Source organism: Periophthalmus magnuspinnatus, chromosome 2 (assembly GCF_009829125.3).
Source record: "Periophthalmus magnuspinnatus isolate fPerMag1 chromosome 2, fPerMag1.2.pri, whole genome shotgun sequence".
NCBI lineage: Eukaryota > Metazoa > Chordata > Actinopteri > Gobiiformes > Gobiidae > Periophthalmus > Periophthalmus magnuspinnatus.
In genome coordinates, this window is record NC_047127.1 from 9,519,426 (window position 1) to 9,542,787 (window position 23,362).

The window sequence follows — 23,362 nt, forward strand, 5'->3', positions numbered from 1 at the left end:
ATTTACATTCATATAGTCAATATTGTTGTATATTTTACAATAATCTATGAATGTGTCAACTTCGGTAAAACTCCAGTAACCTGTGCTTATTCACGATGATATGCTGTTAATACTGTAAGATCACTGTGTTTTCTTGGATTGTCTACTGCCAGTGTAATGTTGTAAATATAGTTTTGAAAGTTACCCACTGTTTCGATTTTACTACCTAGAACTCACCTTTTTTACCTTAGTCATGTAGCGTCAGATCAGCCAATGAGCCAACTCGCTAACACGCTCTGTGGCTATTATGAGCTAGCCGTGTGACGTATTTACCCTGGCGCCCGTACACGTTGTCCTGACAGTGCTCTCCTCTCCACATCTGAGAGCTGAGAGGATTACCTTCTTTTGTCTAGCGCCTCCGATGACCTCTGACCTCAAGGTCCTTAAGAGCGGCTAGTGGAAAAACAACAACATTAGCATAATTTAACTTCAAAACTATTACCTTGAACTATGAACATTACGTGAAATTTTGTAGAATTGTGGATTTTTATTGCCAATTACAGCAGCTCCTCTGTGAAGTTATTTTAATAATTCTAGCTAGTCTCAGGATGCACATTTTAGTCAAAAACTCCAAAAAACATGGTGCAACACTGTGTAACTTTCTGGAGGTGGCACTTCACCTGCATGACTCCATGAATTACAAAGTTAAAACCAATACGTTTTATGCCATACTGTGGAATATTACTGTCAAAGTAACATTTCCATGGAAAGCAGGAGGAGGCCCTCTTCCAGGCCAAATAAGAGACAGGTTTGTGGAGATGCAAGCCCACTCGTAGTAAGAATGCAGTTTTTCAGTGCAGTAAACACAACCAACATGAAAAAAAGGTTTTATTTTAGTCCATTGTTAGCTAAAAAGTGACATGGTAGTTCTTTAAACATTGATATGGCTTATGCTGGGAACATTTAGCTAGATGACAAAACACACTGATTACATTCATTACCATATTTTGAACTCTTTTCTGAACCAGACTCTCCTCAGTGTCAGATACTATGCACCTGTTTATGGCTCATATTGTGCCGAGTGCAGCAGCAGTGGGAGATGTGCCTCCTCAGTGAAACCCGGCTGGACTGGACACAGCACTTTTTTGACCAGAGCTGCTGAGATTTTAGTTAACTCAAAACGGAACATGGAGGTGAATTATACTACTTGTCTGTAAGGGCACTAGTGAGTGACTGAGTGAATGGAACAGGCAGATTACATGGGGATGTGTATACGCATGGGGCTAATGCTACATACAATCCTATTATACCGCTTCTGTCTCGCAGGGGGTAACCAAACACAACACTTACGTAATAATTCCCAGTCAAGTTCCAATCAAGCCAATATAGAGATCAAGTGTACGGATAGACAAGCCCAGTTATGATATGAAGTCAGGCTTTTCAATATTATTTTAAAAACACCTTTAATTGAACACAAACTAGATCCATTTAATGCAGCACTGTGGGATAGTCCATGCAAAGCAATAACAACTCCAGTGAGTCAAGTAGGTTTAGTAAGGTTGTCAGAACTGTCAAAGATCAGATATTAATCAATACTAAAACTAGTATCGAAACTACATACTCATTTAAGCAAGTATTGATACTAAAAAGTCACATTCACAGGACAGAAATGAACTTCTCATGAATAGCTTTAGAAAGATCTTGAGCTGTGTCAGACCAAATATAAGACCACATAGACTAGTATACACCCATGGACCACTACACAGATATAAGGCCACATGGTAGTATAAGAGAAAGTACTACCATTTAATGCTGAAAACCACATTCTATTGTTTGTCTTATCATCGTGGCATTGAATCAGTATTGAGTATCAAGTCTGTTTCTTATATCGAAATTGAGTTTGAAATGTTTGTATCATGACAACATTATGATCAATTTAATGCAATGCTCTGGACTTCTCCATGGTTCAAGGAGGTTTTGTACCCACCAGAAAAGTTACATAGTGCACCTTTAAGTACATATACGGGGCAATTCTCTTATTATCTGTTATGTAAAGTATTGTAATTGTCGTCTGTCATTAGTCATTTGCGATTTATGTTTTAATAATAGAATTCTTTTCAAAGTTCACATTTTAAACACGTGCAGAAGAAATGATAAAAAGCCTTAATTATGAACTGACCAAGTAATACAAAAATCACATTTCAGATCATGTTTGTGCAGATCTAAATGACAGGGTTAGCAGTTTTCATGCAGGATAAGACAAGAGATTTTATTGTTTGTCGAGGAAATAATTGTGCTTGGCGACAGTAGCTCAGATGAGTGTTTGTCATCATTGTTCGAACGGTCAATAACCCACTAACCCACGGGTTGGCGGTGCAATTCCAGCTCCCACAGATGAATGCTGTCGTTGTATCCTTGGGTAAGACATTTAACCCACCTCACCCCAGTGTCTGCGTACATTGGTGTATGAATGGGTGAGTGGTTCCTTGATGTAAAGCACTTTGACCTTCAAGGTGGAAAAGCGCTATATAAAAATGTGACCAATACTATTTACCATTTACTTCAAAAACTCTATATCATAAGTCTCGGCATATGCCCTGCACCCTTTTGCCATTCACACATTATAGCCCACTCCTCTGAGCTGCTGTCTGGCTGCGTGCTGTCTGGCAGATGGGTGCTAGCTCCGACCAGCCTCTGCTCTTGGCACTGAAACCCACATAGAGATTAGATGCTAGTAACTGCTCTCCATAGACTTCTAATCAAGTCCGGAGATGATGGAAAAGTCCACAAAGTTTACATTCAAATTAATGACCAAAAGATTAAACGCAAATGGAAATCGTAATTGTGAATGTTGGAGCAAGTTTGAGAAACAAGCGTCCCCGTGTCTCCGTGGAGCTGTATTCTGTGTAAAAGCTGCTAACCCTGTACTTTAGACCTCTGCAAACATGTTCTGAAATGCATGGGATTCTTGGGTCACTTCAGTCTATGAAATTTTTATGGTGCGCTATGTAATTTTTATGGTGCAAAGGTCTGCTACCTGCCCATCTCTATGGAAATGTTACAGGTTTGTCTGTAATGGTTTCAACAGGACGCCAAAAAAAGCAGTTTTAGCAGAGTCACACTAATGCTAACAACAACTAGCATGCTAAGCGCTCACGTCCGGATTATCAGACAATAAAACGCTTTATAATTAGATCTGTAATTATAAAGCACCGCCAACCTGTGGGTCACTGGATCTGACCACTCAACCAAAGATGTTTATGTCGAGAGCGGGATTCAAATCACCAACGTTCGCATCAGTGGACAAACACTCTACCAACTGAGCTACTGTTGCCATTTAGACTCATTTTATGTTCAAGAGCTGCTTATACAATACATCTGTACTTTCCCATGTATTTGGGTAAAAAGCTCAGACACAGGCCCTTTAATTCTATGCTATTATTATTATTATGTTTTGCCCAACTATAAATCTATTTAAAATTATAATTGTAATGTAGAACTTTTCGTGCATAATTCATTTGCTTTCTCAACACTGACAAGTTAATAACAGTTCTTCGGGATCCTCTTATTTGGGTTAATAATACTAGGCTAAAGTAAGATGGAGATTAATAGCTTCTTCTTATACTTTTTGGATACTTTGTACTTTTTGATGTTGCTTCTTGACAAACCACACTGACCTGACATGGTTTTCCGAGTGATTCATTTAGCCTTATTTAAGAGGTACTTCCATCTGACCCTGAACTAAGCACTTGGCTCCTGACCGCTCTCCAATCCTGCGCTGGCAATCGAGGAAGATGGCCGACTTAAAGAACCACAAATTTGAATCGCATGACTTTGCTTTTTGGCTTAAAAGAAAAACGTTGTGTTGTTTTGCCCAGTTTTCGACAATTATGTTATTGGATATTTTAGCAGACCTACACAACCAGTCAAACGTTTGGACACACCATCTCATTCAATGTTTTTTTTTTACTTTATTTTTACTACTTTTTACATTTTAGATGCATAAGGAAGACATCAGATATATAAAGCAAGTATGTCATATGCGCGGGGTCTTATTCTGTGTAAAAGCTGCTAACCCTGTAGTTTAGACCTCTACAAACATGTTCTGAAATGCATGGGATTCTTGGATTGCTTCAGCAGTTCTCATCTCATTCAATTTTTTTTTTCTTTACTACTTTCTACATTTTTATCTAAATACAGAAGAAAATGAAGCAAGATATATAGAATTATGTAGCAAAGAAAAAAACGCTAAAAAACTCTTTGCTTTGTCGAAAAATATTTAGTTAGTAGTTTAGTTATTTCACTTTTTTTCTTTACTACATAATTCCATATATTTTGCTTCATATATTTGATGTCTTCCATAGGTATATAATGTCAAAAGTTGTAAAAATAAAGCAAAAAATTGACTGGTAGTGTAGTTTTTTGGGTTTTTTTTTTGTTTGTTTTGGTGTTGTAAATGGAAGCATTAGCAATAGTAGTGTTTTGACAAGTAAGGTGAATCACAGTAAGGTGAAATCTTTGTGTGAAAAAGCCTGTAGACTGAGATAGCCGATATTCTGACTCACTATTGTACCATTTCATGTTATATTGTTACATTTCTCACCACAAGTCCATTTGTTTGCTTAACCGTTACCGCTAATTCAGGCTACAAAATGAATTTTAATCAAATCGAAATCACAATTAGAATGGATCCAGTGTAACCATGTACAACAACCCTGTAGTTTAAAACATGTTCAGAAATGTGATTCTTGTTCATAGCTTATTTTGTGCCTGTTATCCTGCCCTATTTAAAAGGTGAAATTTGAACAATGTCCTGTTATTAATACATGAATAGCACATCAAATTGCAGTTGCGATGCTTTTCAGAAAAATCACAACAAATTTTTTCCCCAAATCAACCCAAATCTTTCCACTAATATCTTGTCACCAACCAAAAATCTGTCACCAACCTAAAGAAAAATTGCACATAACCTCTTCTAGAATTAGCAACGTCATAGCGTCTGCTGGTCGGGGCCTCTGCAGCAGCGCTTTCTTGCCTGTGTGTCTGTCTGGAACCCCCACTAGCCCCTCGCCACTACCCCCTCCCCTTCCTCTCCTCCTCGCCCCCACCCACCCAACCACGCACCCGCCCCCACCTCTCCCGCTTTTGTCTCCGACCGCAGCCGCCCGTGCCTGCAAATGAGCTCCGCCACCACACTGCCATTACTTAGCATTAGGGACAACCCAAGCGCACACTGTTACTATTTGTTCATCAAAGCTTGCATTAATATATTTTCTTACGCTTGAGCTAAGTCAGTTCGGAACAAGTGCGACAGATTCTCAGTGGAGCGCTGAGAGGTATCCATTTCAATTTTGATGCAAGTAACAAACCCCCCTCCTCTCCCCTCCCCTCCCCTCTTGCAGGATAGGGAGGGGAGGGGCCGGTGGCTGGGGGTGCTGCAATGCTACGGGTATATGCCGGCATCACTTTTGTGTTGTGGACGTAGCGATGATGCTAACGTAGCTCATTTGTTTTTTTTGTTTTTTTTCTTTCTCTCCAGACCCTGCTCCCGAACACATCTGGCGAAAGTTTACTGTCTCGCAGGAACCAAGCTGGATTAGCTGTTTGTTTGTCCAGGTAAGAGCTGTGCAGACATAACGCAGTGACGCAGGGATATTTGTTTCCTTGGTAACACTTTTTGTTTTAAAGTGCATAGCATGTTGGAGTACTTATTTCACTTAAACATAGTTACATCATTATATTTAAAGGGCCCATATGACGTTAATTTGTGATCTATGTGATAATGTTGTTTCCTGCACATTTTGGCTGTGTTCTTCTCTCAAACAGAAAACGCTCTGTTCCACCCTGTGATGTCATCACGTGGTAATACAGGAAGAGGTTCACTGTCTTTTTAAACCCTATACACCTTCACTAGAATCATTTGGATCATTTCAGCTCTGGAATTTTCAATCTCTACTGAACTAAAGGTAAAAGGTAGCTGTTAATTTAAAAACTACCACTTCATGACATCACAAGGTGGAACAGAGCATTTTGAGCTTTGGAGATCTAGACAGAAGACTAATAACACAAGATTACTGCAACATGTGTGAATGAAACAAAACACAACTCCAGGTATGTTTTTGAGGAAGTAACAACATTCTAACATGACTTAAATGACTTCAGTTCACACGACGCAATGACAACACGTGTCAAAGTAAAATCTTACAAATATATCTCTGTTAAGGAATCTAAAACAGGTTGCGTTCAAGGTCTAGGCTACAATTTGATGATATCTCTAATTCTATGGAAGAAATATCCAAACTCATATACACTGAGAGATGACATTGGACTTTGTGCCATGTTTTGTTTCATGTGGATAGGCCCAGTAATTACAGACATTGTAACGAAATTAATGACTGGCTGCAGGTGCTGGGGTTTAGGTAGGGACCATTCAGATCAGAGAGTCTTTTTAGGCCAACGTAGAGAATATTTTTGTAATAAATAAAAATTCAGCCTTACAATTGTTACAAGTAAGCTATGTTTGATTTGTGCATGTTTATCTTGTACCGGGGGACACATGTCATGTTTATGGAATTTAAAATCGAAATCTTATACTTTAATGCTTAAGGAGGGGCAGTATGCAAAATCGATTATTTTTTTCCTACCATGTTATAACGTTGTTCCCTCATCAAAGACATGCCTGGAGACGTTTTAGATTTCATCCATGCATGTTTGAGTGTTTTTGCAATCTCTCCCGGGTACTATTTGAACCTTTCTCATGGTTAGCTGATGCGATGTGCAGTACTTTCATTAGTTCAATGCACGCTGATTGTGTTGCGATAGTGCTCTGAAGGGGGAGTGACTTAGCGCAGAGTGCAAAGGGAGGGTAGAGTCCATCAAACCATCAAAGACAAAACTGAAAAAAACTGTATTTACCAAACAAGAGAAGGTAACACTGTGATCTAAATATGGTATGTTAGCAGTTAATACCCCATAAAAGTAAAATAAACTATAGGGACGGCTTCCAATGTTTAGCCTACACACAAGCAAATTTATGCGTGCACCAGTATTTGCTAACTTTCATAGCCCCGGGCAGTTCTCTCTGACCGTTTGATATTTGCGACTTGCTCTGTCTAGAGTTCATTGTTCAAGTTCACCCACAGAGACGCAGCAGCTAAGGATGAAGCGTTATTTCTATTGTGCGGCGGTGGCTATTTGTGCTAATATAGTCATTTGGCATGTGGCCGTTGGCGGTTAGCATTTAGCAGTTAGCGGTTAGCAATGTGGTGTGTGGGAGTGACACCAAAGGGCATAGAGAAAGCTGGCTGTTGAAAAGTTTGTTTTGAGTGACGAAGACTTAGCCGGAGCAGGTGGTGGCAGTGTGGACAAAGCAGCTATGACAAAGTATGACCATGAGTTTGAAAGTTGAGAATTTGATCTTAGCTCAAACTGTACTGTTGTTGTGTTCTTGGGCAATATACTTCACCCACCTATGTAAGAAATGTAAAATATAAATATGACTTTCAGTGCACTGCTTCTTTTGGGATTCTTCTTTTGGAAAGTCGCTAGAAACTTTTGACAGTTGCAGTTTGTATTTTTTGGCCTTGTTCCTGAGGGGCACTTCACATCATGAAATAAGGGATTTTTTGCCTTTTAATGACTCAAAAACAACCTGTTAATGTGACCATACCTGCTTGCCAAATGCCTGATCTCGAGACCACTGGGAATATAAGGTGTAACAGTGGGCTGTAGTGGAAACAGTTGTTTTGTCCTTAGGCCAGACACTTCATTCACATTGCCTAGTTTGAATATTAGAGGTGGTTGGAGGGTGTCAAGATTCTAGTTTTTCCCTGTGTGTTCCTGTGCTGTGTCCCCCCTCCCTTCTGTGTTTTTGTGCCTGGGGCTGGATGGAAAGTCTGGCATCACCCTCACCTATGGTTACCACCCACTACTCACCTGCAGCCCATCATCAATCCAGCTACAACGTACAACTACAAAGGCTTTGCTTTTTTATTCACACGCTGCCAAGTCGTCAGTTTATCTTCCCATGATTGCGTTTTTTGGACCCACTGATCACCTCAACTGCCAACCCAGCTCCCAGCTGTGTATCTTTGAAATAAACTGTGTTCAGTTTTTGAGTCCTGTGTCTGCACCTTTGATCTACCAGTCATTACAACAGAGGGACCAATGGAGCAAATTGGGAACCCTACTTCTGTCAGTCTGCGCCAGAGCAGCTGTGGCTACAATGACCGCCACTACCAGGTGAAGGGCTATATCATTTTAAATCAAATATAATTTGTTAAATGCGATTACGAATGTGTGCATCTCATTGGCGCTTGTTCAGCATCGACACAACGTTCATAGTAGCTTCTTTTTTAAGGCTTAGTTACTCTCTGAAAATTTGGCATCTGGCTTAAATATTTGGCTGCACTCACTGAACTCTAAGACGGATCGATGCACTGCTGTATGGGTGTGTTTGAGTGACTGAGTTCTAATGGTATGTCAAACCTTTGATATGATATTTCATTGTTGTCAATGCCAATATACTGCTTTTAACTGAAGCAAACTGTATTTTTATATATGGGAGTGCAAGCAGACATTGGAATAACAACACATTCATTCTTTCATTGTAATTTCTACTTTTAATTTTGAGTCAATGGAAAGACTGAGAATCCCTTTCACCCCTTAAAAATGTAATATTGCGATCGTTTGATAAGGCTGTGTTTGTTTAGTGGGACTGTTGGGCTCCTGTCACCTCCAGACTACCCCTCCCACGCTGCTGTCTACGTCCCCTCCAGCGTGCACCGTGGCTGGGCAGAGAGCTGTCACTTCCTGGGCCTCTGTCTCCCTGTGGATGTCCTCTTTTCACGGGGTCACGCCTGTCCCCTTTTATCATGTTTGGGGGTGTTTGTTAACCCAAATATAATGAAAGGAATGATCGACCAATGGAACAAGGACCAATGCAGTTTTTGCACTTTCAACAAGAAAGTACTTGTTGCGCTAAAGATGAGAAAACATATTTTTGTGGGAAAGTACTGAAACATGCCAGATATGGAATCATAGACAGTGTCAGAACAGTATCATGTTTAGTTTGTATAGTTTGACTCACACATGCTAATTTAACTGTAACCACTGCTATAACAAGTGTGATTGACAACTTCATTGACCAATTAGAGTTCATTTAGCATGATATTTAATCTGATGGTGTATTTTTATTGGCCTACTGCACAGTCACATGCTCCAAATAAAAAGTACTGTACTTATCTTTACATTTTAGGTACCTATACTACAGTAAGGCAAATAAGCATTTGAACACCCTGTGATTTTGCAAGTTCTCCCACTTAGAAATTATGGAGGGGTCTGAAATTTTCATTTTAGGTGCATGTCCACTGTGAGAGACATAATCTAAAAAAAAAATCTGGAAATCACATTGTATGATTTTTTTTTAAATAATTTTTTTGTATGTTACTGCTGCAAATAAGTATTTGATCACCTGTCTATCAGCTGGAATTCTGACCCTCAAAGACCTGTTCTTCCATCTTCAATGCTCTAATAAAATCAAATACTTCTTCCCTCACTGCATATAAAAAAAATAGTACTAGTACTAGTTTTAATTAGTAATTAAAACTAGTACTGTTTCTACTACTTCTGCTACTCCTACCCTTCTACCACTACCATTTATATTTTTACTAGGTACTTATACCCCTTCTATTTCACCTACTATTACTGCTACTATTAGAACTACTTTACTTTTTATCTACTGCTACTACTACTAATACTACGGCTACTACTTCTAGTTCTGTGGACAAAAACCATAGCCAGCAGGTCCACATTTTGCACAGCCGTGTCATAACATGTATGTGTGACTGTGTGTGTATGAGTCCATGATTCACGGTAGAGAGACAGAACGGCACCTGTCGCCCCAGGGACCTGCCTGCACCTGGACTCTGGGGATGGGGTTGTGCAGGTGTAGCAGGGGTGCATGGAGATTTAGACTAGATTGTTGTTTTTTTTGTGCCTGGAATTTTCCATATTATATCTTTAAACTTAAATTGGAGATATTTTACCGTATTACCTTCTATTGTTTTGGAAAGGCTATATTTTGCGAAAACAACGTATAAACATGCAGAAGAGTTGAAGGGGAGGGGCATCAGGGTCTGTTGTTCCAGGCCCCAGGCTCTTATGGGCTCTTTTTCTTTTTTTTTAATTGGCCCCTCTTCCTATTTATTCATATTAGAGTGGGGCCCATGCGAAGCTTCTTTCCCCCGCCCCCAAATTTTTGTCAATAGGCCTGATAAAATGTCCAAGTAGGCCCTACTCGAACATTTTAACAGGGAGTGCTAAATTTCACAAGTGAGGGAAGATGGAGCGTGAGATTGACAGGCAGATCGGTGCAGCGTCCACAGCGATACGGTCGCTGTATCAGACTGTTGTGGTAAAGAAGGAGCTGAGTTGGAAGGCAAAGCTCTCAATTTACCGGTCAATCTACGTTCCTATCCTCAACTGTGGTCATGAACTTTGGAGAGGCTGGAGGACATGTCTGGGGTGAGGGAAGTCTGGGACTCCCTGCTTAGACTGCCACCCCCGCGACCCGACATGGATAAGCATAAGAAAATGAATGGATGGTGATCGCTAAATTACTGAAACGTGCACCTCTACTTTGGTATTTTGTGTTTTATCTAAAAAAGGACCACTTCCTGAAGAAAGCAGGCACAACAATATGACATCATCAAGTGGAACAGAGTGTTTTGACCTCTTACAAATAAGGGAATCTCAGTATGCAGGTTTATTGAAATATGAGAATGAAACAGGTTTTTGGAAACAGTGTCACATTGATTAAAAAAGCATTATATGGGACGTTTAAGTTTGTCAAGTCCACTTCAAAACAAATCAAAATCATTACAATAGGCTCTTTGCACAGCAGCGCATTAGTTATCTCACTGTGTCTTAAAGTTAACAGTCACTTTTATTAAAATCAGAAAACATCAAATTAATTAAAATAAAGACTACCCAGTTATTTTTATATATAGAATAGTTCAGTTTGTGGCATTGTTTTAATATTTATTATGGCTTAAAATTAGCACTAGCATTAGCATTGGGACGCAAACATGTCTCTTTCTAAACGCAGAAGTGTCCTCCATATTCATTTTATCTGTGTATTTTTTTTTTGTCTTTTGTCAGTGCCATCCACTCACAGCTCCCTGCCCACTGCCTCTTCTTTAAATATTTATTAATTTTAGCATGACTCAGGGAAAAAAAACTCATAAAAATACATTTAGACAGGAAGTAGGAACGCTAACAGTGAGGCTAACAGAGCCAGTTACATCAGGTTTGTTTATAGTTTATTTAAAAGTACATTTGTTATGCCACATTAGCTGCCACGTGCTTTGTTTCGGCCATGTTTGTAGTTTTTATTATGAATTGCCTTAAAAGGTTAGAGACTGTATTGAGTCAGAGTTCCCTCTCGTCTTCTTCACCTCGACCAGCGGCACGCGTCCTGACTTTGATCTATTAAACATGCGCGTGTGTGTCTGAGTGTGTGAACGTGGGGGGCGGGTCCTGGCCTCAGGGAGAGAGAGAGAGGGAGGGGTCAAGAGTCACAGGGAAAGAGATAAAGTGGGAGGGAGAGAGAGAGAATTGGGGGTCAAGTGTCAGAAGAGAGAGTGATGGGGGGAGAGGAGAAAAAGATACGAAAGAAAGGGAGAGGGGGGTGTGGGGCTCCAGAGTCAGAGGGAAAGAGAGATACAGTGGGAGGGAGAGAGAGAGAAGGGGGGGTCAAGAGTCAGAGGGGGAGAGAGAGGAAGGAGTAGAAAAAGAGAGAGGGAGAAAATGAGAAATGAGAGAATGAGAGACAGATGGAGAGAGTGGAAAGTGAAAGAGATATAGAGGGAGGGAGAGGGGGAGTGAAAGAGAGAGATTAAGGGAGTGAGAGAGAGCAGGTGGGAGGAAGAGAGAGACTTGAGATAGAGGGACAGAGAGGGGAGAGCGAGAGAGAGCAGGAGGGAGGAAGAGAGATACTTGAAATAGAGAGACGGAGAGAGGGGGGAGTGAAAGAGAGAGGAAGGGAGTGAGAGAGAACGGGAGGGAGGAAGAGAGATACTCGAGATAGAGAGTGAAAGAGAGAGAGCAAGGGAGTGAGAGAAAGCAGGAGGGAGGAAGAGAGAGACTTGAGACAGAGGGAGAGAATGAGAGACAGGGAGATAGAGACGGAGAGCAGAGAGTGAAAGAGAGAGAGGGAAGGAGAGAAGTGGAGAAAAGAGAAAGAGAGACAGGTGAGTGAAAGAGAGAGAGAGAGGAAGAGGAGTGAGAAGCCGAGACAGCGGGAGGGAGGGAGACTCAAGAGAGAAAGGAAGGGAGTGAGAGAGAGAGTGCACAGCGGGGGATGGAAGGTACTGTCTGTGTGAATTATAGATGAGGGAAGAGAGAAAAGAAGAAGAGGATGAGAGGAGGAGGGGTAGGTAGATTTTACTGAACCGCCCTGGTTTGAGCTTTACACCTCCACACACCAATAAAAAAGTGCCGTTCACTTACACAAGGGACCAAACTGCAGTTTTAAGTCATAGTATTTTTTTTTTCCTCAACATTTAAGTGCTAAAAATACTTCATATCCAAATCCAAAGTATGATTTCAAAGCGGTGAATTGAGGCTGTTGCCAACGCTGAATTTGTGTTCTAATGTAACGAGTAAGAAAGTATATAGATTTTACATTCTCAAAAGTGTGTTTTTTTATTGTATCTATTAAATTATATTATTTTAGTAGTAGAGTTATTCTCTCAAAAGTGAAAACACTCCATCCTACCTTGTGTAATACAGGAAGTGCTCCACTGTGTTTGAAAACTACCGGCTTCATGTCATCACAAGGTAGAACAGAGCATTTTGAGCTTTGGAGATATAGGCAGACTCCAAGTATGTTTTTGATGAGGTAACAAAATTATAACATGGTTTGGAGCTCACAAGAGTCAGTTGCACATAATATCTTATTTTTAATGTTTTATTCATCAGTTAATCTTCTAAATCTAAAATAATGACTGAAAATGTACCTACAGAAACATGCAGAAAACATTACAGTTGTGCCTTAAATGTAACGTAGTCTCCCACTAAAACTCGTTAATTTGAATTCTGATTGTTTTCTGCTATCTCCAGTTTCCTCATTTACATTATCAAACCTGTGTGGTCCTTCATCTTCAGATTAGAACTGCAGTCTTCTGATGTCCCTTGGATTAAAGCGTCTGTGAGTGACCTCCTTCCTCCCCTCCTCCCTCCTTGCCCCGTCTCCTACTTCCTAGAACGTGTCCTATTTGGCCTCCATGCTCTCTTGGGAGGAACACTATAGCCCTATTGGAAGTGCACTGTCATCTTTTCTTATTTGTCCAGCATTCGAGTGTTTTGTCGAAGCAAGAATGTATTTGAAGGATAAAGGCAAGGTTATAACACAGACCAATCTATTATAATGTAGCTATTAAAAAAAGCCCCACTGTGTAACAATTCATACTCTCTGAGCTAGGGCCAATCAAAGCAGATAATGTAGTGCTCACTCACTGCTTTGTCGGTATAATGCAACTAATTACAATTACATGGCTAGATATTTACCATAGACTGTATATATAAATGGACATAGCTAACCTGCTAGCCGCCATGTTTCAAATAGGAAGTGAGCATGGACACGTTTCCGGCTCCATCGACTCTGGCTCCAATTCACTTTCTATTGAAAAACCCCTCTCTTCATAACTGCTGCCAGACTGGTCATTTTGGTCTTAAAATGTCTGTATTAACCCACTCTACATGATCCTGGTATTTTTTAATTTTGCTATTTTGTCTGTAAATCAAGATATGAACATTAATAACAGACCAATGAGGCGCTTTCTCTCCCTAACGTTGCTCTCGCCAGTGTTAATCAAATCAAATCAAATCAAACTTTATTTATATAGCACTTTTCATACAAAAAAAAGTAACACAAAGTGCTTTACAAAGCATTAAAATCAGTCCCACCCACCAAACCCACCCAGCCACCCGACAGCCCAACAACCCAACCCCAACACATCAATAATCATAACCAAACAACCCCCCACCCCAACACACACTCCCACCCCCCACCTCAACACATGTTAAAATACCTCAGTTTCATTTAAAATATGTTTAAGTGGAACAGGCTGGATAAAGATGAACCAGATGAGAGAGCGCCACCAGAGGCGCTCTCTCATCTCTCTTAGCAACAGGTTTGATTGACAGTGTTGCTAAGTGGTGCAGGCGAGAAGGGGCGCTACCTTCAACAGCATCGCTCTAGAGTGGCGCTTTGGTTGCTATGATACTCGCGCTTGGAATTCCAAACACGGAATTTGGCTCCAAATTCGCCGCTATAACCATTAGCCTCGATGAGCTTCATTTGACTGGAGCCAAGCGCTATGGGTGACGTCACAATCTATAATATTTAAGTACAAGTTGAATCTACTCAGAAAGTACAATTATTCCAAAACTCTACTCAATTACTGTAACCTGGGTATAATTAGTTACCTTGCACCCCTGCATTTGACCCAATAAATAGAACTAAAATTTAAGTATATATTTAATTTGGGGCGTGCCACCTGCTCCTCTCCATACGACGCTGTTACTTTGTCTGGAATATTCCATAATAGGGCTTTAACTTGTATATCACTGTCAAGTCAGGTGGTTACAGAGGTAAGCTACTTGACAGCAAGGAGTTTTTGCAAGGTATTTTTGATAAAATAAATGCGTTTATTTTTGTCTATTTTCATGACTGAAATGTTAAACAGTGGGGCTTTAATATCTGTACGGACATAGTTACAGATTTACTGTTATTTTGATAATGTTTTGTGATCTAAAACAGCATATTTGAGTCCCGATTTGGTTTATGTAGTCCTAACTTTGCCTGGTTTCGGTCCCATTAATTGCTTTGAATCAAGTTTTTAATTTCCTCATCAAAAACATACCTGAACTTGAGGGTTTTTTTCCATCGGCACATGTTTGAATACTCCAGAATACTTAGTTCATCTCTAGGTCCACAAATTGAAACGCTTGGTCCCTTTGTGATGTCATCAGGTGCACATCTAAGCAACTAACAACAAGGAGCTACTGTTTTTAGCCTGATTTAAACTGCTGAAATGCTAGAATTCTTTGTTTAGTGGCTGCAGATTGAACTGATACACAATGCTACCATAACATTGAAATTAAAGTTTCACAGTGTTTATAGCTCCCTCTCCTCTCAGCATGCACCCTTGGTCTAGTCTCTCCGGCCCCATAAATCTCCCCACTTCCTGTTTGGACTGGCTCTTTGCTTCCTTTCATCAGCTCTCTCTTTCTGCTGACAGTTTTAAAGGGCTTTTTTTCTGCTAAGTCAACTTATGTCGTTTTTTAAGCATGTTATAATGTATTTTCATTATCAAAATCTTACATGGAGTTGTGTTTTGTTTCATTCATGCATGTCTGAGTAGTTCTTCATATTTTGTCTGTCTTCTTCTGCAGAGTTCAAAACACATCAGGATGAGGTTACATAACAAGTTGCTTCAGCCCAGTCTTTTTTTGGTTGCAACTAATACAAATAGAAAATGTATTGTTTTGTTTGTAATTCATTCACACACTGTATTCCACCTAATGATGTCATGATGTGTTTCATTTGTTTTATTGGTGTTTTTATTGTCCTTTGTCTGTGTGTCGTATTATCTGTATATTTTTATTTTAAATTTTTATGTGAAGCAGTTTGGGCAGCTTAAATTGCATTTAAATGTGCTATATAAATTTAATCCTCTATTAAGCTCTCTGATGTGTTTTTAAAGGTCCACTGTGCAACATTTCGATTGGAGAGTACATTTGTTTCATTTGGAGATGATGCATTCTTACAATGTGTGCAAGGTTACCTCTCCACAGATCTAACTTGTAACTTAAATAGGTTTGAGTTTTTTTGTTTGTTGTTGGATTTTTTTGTTTAGAATTTCATCTTGATTCGAGTAGATTTGGACTGATTTGGAAGATTTTTAACACGTCATTTGCATATTGTATATTTTTGTTATTGTCTTTTATTTGTTTAATCTAACAATATATATTTTTGAGGATTTTAACTGGTTTCATTGGGAGTGTTTTCATATCAAGTCTCATACAATACACCAAGTTCAAGTCATTTCAACATTGATTTAACTTCGCTTATCTTGCTAACAAGCCTCATTTAAACTCTCCACGCTTTGCCCCTTCTATTGGCCTAAATACATTTGTGAATATATTTACAATTTCCTCTTCTTTTCCATCTCAGGTTAAAAAGAGACTGCAGTCGTTTAAAGACAACAAGCTCATAAGCACAGATCTATGGTTATAATTGACAGAAAAATTACGTTAAGAAGCTAGGCTAGGCTAAGCTAACGTTAGCGGTGACCGGCAGTTAGTGACATATACAAACTGGTAATCCTATGTTATGATTTTTACATATTTGATACAATTTGTGGTTGAACTTATGCTTTTGAAATGTAACTGTGTCTTGTTTGATGAGTAAGGAACAACAACAAAGTTAGAAATCAGCTGTGAAGTTTCTGGTCAGACCCGGAAGTGACATCATCACTTAACAACTCTATACATTTTTTGTTGTAATATATGAAATAAAAAATGCACATATGGGACCTTTAAATTCAGGTGTCTACTCCACCCTCTCCCCTCAACCGTCAGTCCAGTTGGCGTGTTTTGATGTAGTCACGCACACATCCTGTTCATATCGGATTATTATCATCCTTGGTCGCCGTGGCAACCACCCTGACGACATTTGTTTATCCGCTTTGTTCTTAGCCCGACCCTTTTTCGCACAGGACACTTGAATTTTATAGAACAGTATTGGATAATTAAGGGCATGAATATGAAATATGACCGATACAAAGATGACAGCGTGTATACAGGGGAATAATGAGGTGACGATAGTTGCCATGGGATACTGAATGGAGGATTATTCAGATTAGCAGACCGAGGATGGACAGCTGCGCGAAACAGAAGTCTGTTTGAATTCAAAATTAGCCAAAGTGATTATTAGCATATGGGTTATAACACTATTAAATGAATAAATAATTAAAAAGCTAATTAGAGTTGTGGAGTTAATCGTTTTAATGCAAGTTGTGTATTGTTTCATTCACACATGTTTGAGTAACACTTTATTATTAGTCTGACTACATCTCCAAAGCTTAAAATGCTCTGTTCAACCTTGTGATGTCATGAAGTAGTTGTTTTTTTCCAGTTAACATCTACATTTTACCTTTTGTTTTGTAGAGATTGGAAATTCTAAGGCTGAAATGATCCAATTCTAGTGAAGATGTATGAAGTTTAAAAACTTCATACATCTTGCACAGTAGGAGGAGCTACATGTGTTACCTCATCATATCACAAGGTGGAACAGAGTGTTTTCTGTTTGAGAGAAGAACACAGCCTAAATATGCAGGACTTATGTGTTAAACATGCATAAATGAAACGAAAAGCAACTCCAGGTATGTCTTTGATGAGGAAACAACATTCTAACATGAACCAGAAACCAGAATAATTTTTTTTAAATATAGAACCTTTAAATAAATGTACTATGTCACCCTTTTCCATGCAAATATTTGATATTAATTTAACACATAATTTAGGAATAGATTATAAACACAAACTATTTGCTTTAGATCGACATAAAACATGAAAAAGGTGTCATAAAATATTCATTTCACAGCATTTATTTTCAGAAAGTGTTGGTGTTAACTTGACTTTTGTTTTTTTGTGTTGCAGGTTTGAGCTGATCCGAGTCCACCTGGTTCATCAGTGAAGATCGCTCTTAAATACAGGTGCAATCTTTTTACAATTATTAATATTATGATAAAAAATACCTTACTATTTGGATGCTCCATAGTGTATTTTTTGTTATATCCCTAAAATGTGCATTATTTTTGTTAATAGATTAAAGGCCCTGTACCTGATTTTTTTTTTTTTCATGTATTTGAGCAAAATGTATCTTTCCCCAGTACACATATATTGTATAAGCAGCTCTTGAGATCAAAATGAGTCTGTCAAAAATCCGCAAGTGCACATTAGCATGCTAGTTGCTGTTAGCTTTATGACGGTAAAACTCCTGCTCTGAATGTATGCGGTAAGTGAAGAATAAATTTGGACCACTGTAAATGGTTTAAAATGAACTTGGTCTATTTTCACATTTTAAGATGGTAAAAATCAGGTACAGTGCCCTTAAAATCCCCATTATATGGAGGACTATTCAATCCTAAATACTTTTGAAAACTTTAGGAGTAATATTTTCTGTTATGTAACTTAAAACAATGTGTTGGCTAGCTTGTTTGAAGTTCCATTTTTTCCCTCAAATATTCAAATCCGCCATTTACATTGGGCATAGCCGGTCACATACTTGGGTTAGCTTGTTTGTGCTAGCAGCTTACATGGATTTGCATTGTGTGTCGAAATGACAGAGCAGAGGCTAAATCCAGATGTGTTATTGTCTGAGATGGTGATTTTTAGAGTTTCATAGCGTAGCGTGTGGCTATCGCGGGCGCGTGTTAACGATGTGTGGAGCTCAGCGGCGGTTGGGAGCGCTTGGTCTATGTTAAAGGGTGCACTTGTTTACGTGTTTGTGGCTTACATGGGAGTAGTATATGGAGTGGAAATGACACCAAATTGTATACTGCTGTAAATTTAACGTTTAAGGCAAAATAAAGTGGATCTTAAAAATGCCAGATTACATGTGCGATTTACAATTTAGTTGCTGGGCAAATTATCTCTTTCTGCATTTTCAGTCTGGGCCCCACGTCCTCTGTTGCGTCTCAAACCTGGTCAAACGTGAGCTTCCAATCAGATTCATTTTTCTTTTCAGTGACATGTGAAAAGATGGAGCTCATTGGTCGCCTATGATTTACAGAGTTTAACGCTTCGCTTATTGATTCTGCAGAAATCAGCTATGTTTTTCAACCAGGGGTGGTGCCAGACATTTTTCGTTGTACGACCTATGGGGGGGCTAAGTTCTTCAATGGGGGGCCCTCACTTAACATGTTAATTGAGTCTTATATGGACGCTACACACCCCCTCCACCTACCATGTTTGTGTTGCTGTTTTGGAGTAGGTAACAACAACATTATAACATGGCGTAAAGCACACGATGGTCAAGTTTTGTGCAATATAGGACCTTTAAAATGAACTATAGTTATGTTTTTTAAGACAGTAAAAATCTGAACTGCTAAACTAATACAAGAATGTAATTTATTTCCATTTGTAGAGTCTAAACTATAACTATTTTGTTGTTTACAGATGACATTGTTTTAATTGGGTCATTTCAGCCTGTGATTTTGACGTGTTACATATTTGCACTTGTGTTTCAGGCTAGGGCTTTATCAGCAGCTGTGTTTTTCATAATGGGCCTAATGGGCCTACAGGGGATGTGAACTCCACTCAATAACTTAGCACTGCTGGTGGTGTCTGATAATTGCATTGTGAGCCACTGCAGATCATCAGCTCTGCCTGCCATTACAAAAAAGATTCAGTTGTTATTTTATTGCCATGGTGATTAAAATGTTGTAAAATGTTGAAAGAGTGACATCTGTGGCTATAGTAAATTAAACTAACACGCCTATTGTTTTCAGTGTGGGTAGCTCCTCCATTCAGACAGATATAAGGCAGTGTCCAACAGTAATCTGACCAGAAGTGGCTTAAATGAGCAGTGAAATGTCTTCACTCTAAAACTTTTGTCTAGTTAACATATTCAACTGTTTCTTTTACTATGGATCAAAACTGGACGACTGAGTGATCACACCTGTACTTCTATGGCTAGTTCAATTCAATGGCTAATTCAATTACTTATCTGTTGCAGTCTGTTGTAAAAAATAGTTTACTGGTATTATCTTGCTTTATTTTTATTGTATCAGTGGTTTAAAGTAGTTTCAATATTATTATCATTTATGAGCTTCGAAAAGTGTTATCATGACAGGCCAAATTTTTATCGTTAAAACTGCTGAAATTCAAAGGCGTGGAACCATTCTTGCGGTTGTTTCCGCTCAGAGAGTGTTTCTGTGTGGCACTTGCACACAGTGGAGAGAGAGCAGTGTATTTTAGATCCAGTTTTGTTGATGAAGGAAACAAACCACTCAAACACCCATATTATATTGATTGAAAGAGTCATCATCTATAAATGCCATGTGTTTTGGCTTGACAAAAATGTATCCTTTAAAATACATATCTCAGGATTATGTAACAGTTTAAAATCAATATGATCATTTTATTAAAGAAACAAATCTTGTATCCCATTGAATTACAGAAAAGGACCGTTCAAGCAACCTTTCTTTCTGTACTGGATTATGGAGATATAATACACATGCAGACTTCAGCCTCTACTTTGAAATCTTTAGATACTCTTTCACTCAGCCCTTTGTTTCATAACGAGTGATGAATTTAAAACCTCAAACCTCTTAAAATCACTGTACACTCTATGAAAAAGTAGGCTGTCTGTCAGAAGAAGAAGAAGAGAACAACACTGTATAAAATGTATTTATAACTTACAACTTCATAGACTGCCTGAATATCTCACTTGTTTTTTAACTTTGATACGGGAACTTTTAGTACAAGATCTCATGCTTGTCTACATCTAAAAACTGGCCGCACTAGAACTGAAATGGAAGAAAAAACTTTTGATTATATAGCTTCCCAAAAATACATGCAAAACTGGATACTGTGGTGCCACAAATGCACGTTAATAATCTGGTGATAAACATTTATACTCACACCTGCTTCTGTTTTATGATAAGTACTAAAAATAATTATCATAATATGGGAATTTTGCATATATAGCATTATTTTATTCTATTTACAGTAGTAGGTTACAGTAAGGAGAGATGACAGAACACAGCCCAATTCTAATGAAGTACCCTCCCTCCATAGAGAACCAGTAGACTCCTGTAAGTGGATAAAAGGCCCTGTGATGCAGAGCCGGTCCAGTATTGATGACTCTAATGGCCCCTCACGCACACTCTCATGTGGGCTACTGCAGAGAGGACGGGCCCCAGGGACTCGCCTCCAGGGGCCACTGACCTATTTCTGTGGCTGTAACATGTTCCAGCTCCTGCACTGACCAGCAGCCACCAATCCAGCACTCGTGAAATGGACGGTCACTCGTCAATATCAGGGGTTATTTAATACGCAATACGCAATAAATATAAATGCATAAATCCATACACAAGTAAATAAATAAATACACAAATAAATAAACTAATAAATAAATTAAAATGTAAAATGTATATTCCAAATAGCTGTAAATCTGCCAAAAAAAAAAAAAAAAAGAAGATGGAAAAATTTGAACAAAAATGTTCTGGGGCAACTGTAATTATCCTTGTAAAATTATTTCCAAGGATGAAATTTATATGTATATTTATATATACAGCTTTAAGCCATTTTATAATGCTGTTACCTCCTCAAAAACAGACCTGGAGTTGTGTTTTGTTTCATTCCCACATGTAGTAATCCTTTATTATTAGTCTGTCTACTTCTCCAAAGCTCAAACTGCTCTGTTCCACCTTGTGATGTCATGAAGTGGTAGTTTTCAAGTTAATAGCTACCGTTTATCTTTTGTTCAGTAGAAATGAGAAATTCCAGGACTGAAATAATCCAAATTATCCTAGTGAAGGTGTATGCAGTTTAAAAACAGATTGAAGCACTTCCTGTCTCACTATGACATCACAAGGTGGAACAGAGTGTTTTCAGTTTGAGAGAACTACGAAGCTTAAATATGCAGGCACATGTGAATGAAACAAAGCACAACAGTGTAATATGGACCATAGCTGCTCATTTGAAAACTAAAGCTTCATGACATCACAAGGTGGAACGGAGCATATTGAGCTTTGAGCAGACTAGTAATAAAGGGTTACTCAAACATGTGAATGAAACAAAACATGCTCTAGGTAGTTTTTTGAGAAGGTAACAATATTCTAACATAGCTTAAGGCTCACAAGAATACATTTTGCGTAATATAGGACCTTTAAATTAAAGCTAGTTTACTCATAAAATCCCCAAACTGAAAATTTGTCCCAGTCTAGTCCTGTTTCAGAGTAATACCGGCACGTACTGTACAAACACATTTGCTTGTTAACAAAATCTGAGTGCACATCTAACGCAGTATTTACGGTAATCTGTTTGGCGGTTCTAGACAAGTGCCGGTGTCCCACATGCTTATAGTGCAGGTATGTAGTTATGACATAAGCACCAGTTAGTCTGACATAAATCTAGTGCACGCTTACTACTATAATTACGATTCTTAGAGCTGAGTACATGAATGAGGTGGTAATTTACAATAGCCGTAACCATGTCGTCAACACTATCCATTACAGTGCATTACCTGATCTCCATCCGCTTGTCTCCGGGGGAACCAGGCTTACTCAGCACTGTTAGCTCGCGTGCTGCTGTGTGTATGGGAGCTGAAAGGTTACGGGTTAATAAAGACTTAAGATAGGGCATAACCTTGGAAAATAACTTCTTAATGTGTGGAAAAAAAACCCACTGTGAATTATTAGGTGTGTATTTTGAAGATTACTGTAATGGCACCAGTAGCTTAGTTGGTACAGTGTAAGTTTGTGGTTTGAATCCGGGCGTGATGCTGTATTAGGTACTGGTGTCATCAATTAAGTAAATATAAAATAAATAAAAAATATATAAAAAGTATAGCACAAGAAACATATATTTTCAGAAATATCCCACTTATCTTTGGAAGTTTAAAATTTACTATAAAGAGAAATATTGTGTTTATTTATTTATTATATTTAGTACTGTTTTATTTCTGTACGTATTTTTATCTGTTTTTTATTACTATTAATGTATTCATTCATGTATTTATTTAACGTAAGGTCGCCAAACCTTGCCAAAAAGAAGTAAAATATTTTCTGAAAGTTACTAAATTTGACACTTTCAAATCCTTCTGAGATCACACCCCTCAACATCAACATTCAAAGGTTCTTCTGTTCTATTAGTATTTACCTCCGGTTGTCCCCCGTGCCACTGGAGCTTTGACGCAGCGCTGTAGACGGCTGACCCAGATCGGGCACTGTCGCTGGGGGTGGATTAGAAGGAGACGAGGGTGTGGGGGTGTGGCAGTGTGAAGGGGAGGGGGTACAAAGGCATAATAAACAAAGAGAGAGAAAGAGATTTAATACGATTGGACGCTTGGGTGTGTCTGTTATGGCTCTTAAAGGGATCATATATTTTAGCTTAAGTAAGGGGCGTTCTTTATATGGGCCAAAATTTCAGATCACAATCTCTAAATGGCTTTGAATTTATAATCATTTGTCAAAACAAGACACCCACAATTACACAGGAGTTTGATTCTTTTTGTTCTATTATGACTGTGATGATATTTAAAAAACTGCACTGTCACCCCTCTCTCTGTAACTGCTGCTGTCAGACT

General features: G+C 38.7%; 1 protein-coding gene across 4 annotated transcripts in view; it reads left to right on the forward strand.

Annotated features, from left to right (window-relative positions):
• LOC117384038 (microtubule-associated protein 2-like) overlaps window positions 1–23,362 on the forward strand; it is a 79,144-nt gene that overhangs the window by 25,849 nt on the left and 29,933 nt on the right. For all 4 annotated transcript variants that reach the window (XM_055228407.1, XM_055228410.1, XM_055228418.1 and 1 more), the window contains exons 2-3: window positions 5,519–5,595; window positions 17,707–17,762. The gene's annotated coding sequence lies outside the window, so the exon portion shown is untranslated. The remainder of the gene's footprint in view (window positions 1–5,518; window positions 5,596–17,706; window positions 17,763–23,362) is intronic.